Consider the following 6,031-nt stretch of genomic DNA (forward strand, 5'->3'; position numbering starts at 1 on the left):
TCTGAAGAAATCTCCCGTGGGTCGACGGAATCTTCCCCCTGCAACCGCAGGCAACAAAAGACTGCATCACCGGTCCTCTGGGTCCCCTCTCCGCACGACGAGCATGGTCCCTGGAACTCAGCAACTCTGTCCAAGTGACTCCCACAGCCCAGTGACTCTTCAGTCCAAGTTTGGTGGAGGTAAGTCCTTGCCTCCCCACGCTAGACTGCATTGCTGGATACCGCGTGATTTGAAGCTGCTCCGGCTCCTGTGCACTCTTCCAGGATTTCCTTTGTGCACAGCCAAGCCTGGGTCCCCGACACTCTAACCTGCAGTGCACAACCTTCTGAGTTGTCCTCCTGCGTCGTGGGACTCCCTTTTCTGACTTCGGGTGGACTCCAGTTCACTCCTCTTCTAAGTGTCTGATCCGGTACTTCTGCGGATGCTGCCTGCTTCTGTGAGGGCTCCCTGACTTGCTGGGTGCCCCCTCTGTCTCCTTATCCACGTGGCAACATCCTGGTCCCTCCTGGGCCACAGCAGCATCCAAAAACCCTAACCACAACCCTTGCAGCTAGCAAGGCTTGTTTGCAATCTTTCTGCGTGGGAACACCTCTGCAAGCTTCTTCACGACGTGGGACATCCATCCTCCAAAGGGGAAGTTTCTAGTCCTCTTCGTTCTTGCAAAACACCAAGCTTCTTCCATCTGGTGACAGCTTCCTTGCTCCCTCATCTGGCATTTCCTGGGCTCCTGCCCACTCTTGACACTGTCGCGACTCTTGGACTTGGTCCCCTTGTCTTACAGGTACTCAGGTCCGGAAATCCACTGTTGTTGAATTGCTGGTGTTGGTTTTCCTTGCAGAATCCCCCTATCACAACTTCCGTGCTCTCTGGGGGTTGTAGGTGCACTTTACACCTACCTTACAGGGTCTTGGGGTGGGCTATTTTTCTAACCCTCACTGTTTTCTTACAGCCCCAGCAACCCTCTACAAGCTCACATAGGTTTGGGGTCCATTCGTGGTTCGCATTTCACTTTTGGAGTATATGGTTTGTGTTGCCCCTATACCTATGTGCTCCTATTGCAATCTATTGTAACTTTACACTGCTTGCATTACTTCCTTATGCTATTACTGCAGAATTTTGGTATTGTGTACATATATCTTGTGTATATTTCTCATCCTCATACTGAGGGTACTCACTGAGATACTTTTGGCATATTGTCATAAAAATAAAGTACCTTTATTTTTTGTATATCTGTGTATTGTGTTTTCTTATGATATTGTGCATATGGCACTAGTGGTATAGTAGGAGCTTTACATGTCTCCTAGTTCATCCTAAGCTGCTTTGCCATAGCTACCTTCTATCAGCCTAAGCTGCTAGAAACACCTCTTCTACACTAATAAGGGATAGCTGGACCTGGCACAAGGTGTAAGTACCTCTAGTACCCACTACAAGCCAGGCCAGCCTCCTACATTGGTTGTGCAGCGGTGGGATAAGTACTTGTAACTACTTACCACTTTGTCATTTTGTACTTTTCATAAGAGAAAAATATACAAAACAAGTTCAGTGTATGTACACCTAACCAAAATGTTTTGCTTTTCTTCTCCTACACTTTTTACTAAGTGCTGTAAATTACTCCTAAACTTCCTAAAAGTTTCAAAAAGTTTTTTTTCCCTGTTCTTTAAAAAGTCCTGAAACGTTTTCTCTCTTCTCACTGTCTCTAAACCTTCTTCTATCATGTCTGATGTAGGAACTTCTCTTAAAATGGTCAATACTACTTATGATAATCTAAACTTTAAGAGCCTAAGGAGTCTCTGCATTGATAGAGGTTTAGTGATAGGAAAGAATCCTTTAAGAGAATTTCTATTTAACCTGCTCATTGAGAATGATAAGTCCCTATCTGGCACTTCAATTGAGAAGATGGTAGATAGCTCACACTCTGACTCAGGGGAACCCCTTGAGGGAGGTGTGGAGGGTTCTATTCCAAATCTGCCCCTTAGCAGACCACCTAGCAATGCTGGTAGTAATAGAATATCCCATCATAGTAGGGATGTTTTTGTTCCTGGAGGCCAGGTTGTTAAAGTGCAAGCTGTTAGGGACAGGTCTCCCTCTGTTGGTTCCAATATATCCTCTGTGTCCAAGCATTCCCAACACACCCACCCTGAAGACAACATGTTAGAAAGGGAACTCAAAAAGTTGAGAGTGGAAGAGACCAGGCTGAAGCGTAAAACAGCAACGGCTGGCTCTAGACAGGGAATCCCTAGACCTGGAGAAGGAGAGACAGAGATTGGGGTTTGGACCCCATGGTGGCAGCAGCAGTATTCCTGATAGTAATCCTGTGAGAGAGCATGATTCCAGGAATCTGCACAAGATAGTTCCCCCTTACAAGGAGGGGGATGACATTAACAAGTGGTGTGCTGCACTTGAGAGGGCCTGTATGGTACAGGGGGTCCCTCAAAGGCAGTGGGCTGCTATTCTATGGCTATCTTTCAATGGAAAGGGTAGGGATAGGCCCCTTACTGTTAGAGAAAGTGATGCCAATAATTTTGCAGTTTTGAAGGATGCACTCTTGGATGGATTTGGCTTAACCACTGAACAATACAAGATTAAGTTCAGAGACACCAGAAAAGAGTCCTCACAAGACTGGATAGACTTTTTTGAATGTTCAGTGAAGGCCTTGGAGGGGTGGTTACATGGCAGTAAAGTTTCTGACTATGAAAGCCTGTATAATCTTATTCTGAGAGAGCATATTCTGAATAACGGTGTGTCTGACTTGTTACACCAATATATAGTGGACTCAGATCTGACCTCTCCCCAAGAATTGGGAAAGAAGGCAGACAAATGGGTCAGAACAAGAGTGAACAGAAAAGTTCATACAGGGGATGACAAGGATGGCAAGAAGAAGGATGGTAAGTCTTCTGACAAGGGTGGGGACAAATCTAAAAATTAGTCTTCATCAGGCCCACAAAAACACTCTGGTGGGGGTGGTAGGTCCAAATCCTCTTCAAATCAAGTAAAAAAGCCTTGGTGTTATTTATGTAAAGTAAAAGGCAATTGGACAACTGATGCCAGTTGTCCAAAGAAAAACACCAAACCTCCCACTACCACAACCCCTACTGCAACCTCTAGTGCCCCTAGTAATAGCAGTGGTGGTGGGAGCAAACCTACTAATAGCCAATCCAAGGGAGTAGCTGGGCTCACTTTTGGTAATTTAGTTGGGGTTGGTCTTGTTAGGGAGACCACAGAGGCTGTATTAGTCTCTAAAGGTGCCATTGATTTGGCCACCTTGGTTGCTTGTCCCCTTAATATGGATAAGTACAAGCAACTTCCCCTAATCAATGGTGTTGAGGTTCAGGCCTACAGGGACACAGGTGCCAGTGTTACCATGGTGATAGAGAAACTGGTACACCCTGAACAACACCTACTTGGTCACCAGTACCAAGTGACAGACGCTCATAACAACACTCTTAGCCACCCCATGGCTGTTGTGAATCTCAACTGGGGGGGGGGGGGTTACTGGTCCAAAGAAAGTTGTGGTTGCCTCAGATTTACCTGTAGACTGTCTACTAGGGAATGATTTAGAGACATCAGCTTGGGCAGAAGTGGAGTTGGAGGCTCATGCAGCAATGCTGGGCATTCCTGGGCATATTTCTGCTTTAACCAGGGCTCAGGCCAAAGAGCAAAAAGGACAGGGTTACTTGGATCCTGGAACAATGGACCAAGTGCTCCCTAAAGCTAGGGGTAGCAAGGGTAAATCCCTACCCACTATCCCTCCCTCTACAGATGATTCAACTTCTGAGGAAGAAGAATTTCCTCCCTGTGCAGAACCTTCACGAGAGGAGCTGGCAGCAGACACTGCTGAGCTTTTGGGTGGAGGGGGGCCTGCCAGGGAAGAGCGCTGAGTGTGGCACAGCAATCCTGTCTCACATTAGAGGGTCTCAGACAGGAAGCTGTCAAGCAGCAAAATGGGGATGTCAGTGACTCACATAGAGTTTACTAGGAGGACAACCTCTTGTACACAAAGGCAAGGGACCCAAAACCTGGAGCAGCCAGGAGATTGGTCATTCCCCTGCAGTACAGAGAGTTCCTCCTAACTCTGGCACATGACATTCCCTTGGCTGGGCATTTGGGCCAGATTAAAACATGGGAAAGTCTTGTCCCCCTGTTTCACTGGCCTAGGATATCAGAGGACACAAAAGATTTTTGTAAGTCTTGCATGACCTGCCTGGCCAGTGGTAAGACTGGTGGCACACCAAAGGCTCCCCTTATTCCACTACCTGTGGTTGTGGTCCCCTTTGAAAGGGTAGGTTTTGACATAGTTGGCCCCCTTGACCCTCCTACTGCTTCAGGCAATAGATTTATCTCGGTGGTTGTGGAGCATGCCACAAGATATCCTGAAGCTATTCCTCTAAGAACCACTACAGCACCTACAGTGGCAAAAGCCCTCCTGGGAATCTTTTCCAGGGTGGGTTTTCCAAAAGAGGTTGTATCAGACAGGGGTAGCAACTTTATGTCTGCATACTTGAAGGCTATGTGGAAGGAATGTGGTGTAACATACAAATTCACCACACCTTATCATCCACAAACAAATGGACTGGTAGAGAGGTGTAATAAAACTCTCAAAGGAATGATAATGGGACTCCCTGAAAAACTCAGGAAGAGATGGGATGTCCTGTTACCTTGCCTCCTTTTTGCTTACAGGGAGGTACCCCAAAAAGGAGTGGGCTTCAGCCCCTTTGAACTCCTATTTGGGCACCCTGTAAGAGGTCCACTAACACTTGTGAAGGAGGGTTGGGAACAACCTTTAAAAGCTCCTAAGCAAGATATAGTGGACTATGTACTTGGCCTAAGATCCAGAATGGCGGAGTACATGAAAAAGGGCAGTAAAAACCTTCAGGCCAGCCAAGAGCTTCAAAAGCAATGGCATGACCAGAAGGCTGTTCTGATTCAGTACCAACCAGGTCAGAAGGTGTGGGTATTGGAGCCTGTGGCCCTAAGAGCACTGCAAGACAAATGGAGTGGACCCCATCTCATTGTTAAAAAGAAGGGCGAGGTCACCTACTTGGTTGACCTAGGCACTGCCAGGAGTCCCCTTAGGGTCATTCATGTCAACCGCCTAAAACCCTACTATGACAGGGCTAATCTCACCCTGCTCATGGCAACAGATGAGGGACAGGAAGAAGAGAGTGACCCTCTCCCTGATCTCTTCTCTTCCACAGAAGAGGGTGCTCTAGTGGAAGGAGTAGTATTGGCAGACTGTCTTACTGCTGAACAGAAAGACAACTGCATAAATCTCCTTGGTCAGTTTTCTGAACTCTTTTCAACTGTGCCAGGTACCACATCTTGGTGTGAACACATAATTGATACTGGAGACAGCATGCCTGTCAAAAGTAAAATCTATAGGCAGCCTGACCATGTCAGGGACTGCATAAAGCAAGAAGTTCAGAAAATGCTTGACTTAGGAGTGGTTGAAACTTCTGAAAGCCATGGGCCTCTCCTGTGGTGCTTGTACCAAAGCCTCACTCAAAAGATGGAAAAAGGGAGATGAGATTTTGTGTAGATTACAGAGGTCTCAACCAGGTAACAAAAACTGATGCTTACCCTATACCCAGGGCAGATGAGCTCATAGATACACTGGCATCTGCCAAGTATCTAAGCACCTTTGATTTGACTGTAGGGTATTGGCAGATCAAATTGGCAGAGGGTGCTAAAGCAAAAACTGCATTTTCTACTATAGGAGGGCACTACCAATTCACAGTAATGCCCTTTGGTTTGAAAAATGCACCTGCCACTTTTCAGAGGTTGGTGAATACAGTCCTGCAAGGGTTGGATGCTTTTAGTGCAGCATATCTGGACGATATAGCTGTCTTTAGCTCCACCTGGGATGATCACCTGGTCCACCTGTGGAAAGTTTTGGAGGCCCTGCAAAAGGCAGGCCTCACGATCAAGGCATCAAAGTGCCAGATAGGGCAGGGAAAGGTGGTTTATCTGGGACACCTGGTAGGTGGAGAACAGATTGCACCACTTCAGGGGAAAATCCAGGCAATCATGGATT

The sequence above is a fragment of the Pleurodeles waltl genome, chromosome 8 (assembly GCF_031143425.1).
Source record: "Pleurodeles waltl isolate 20211129_DDA chromosome 8, aPleWal1.hap1.20221129, whole genome shotgun sequence".
NCBI lineage: Eukaryota > Metazoa > Chordata > Amphibia > Caudata > Salamandridae > Pleurodeles > Pleurodeles waltl.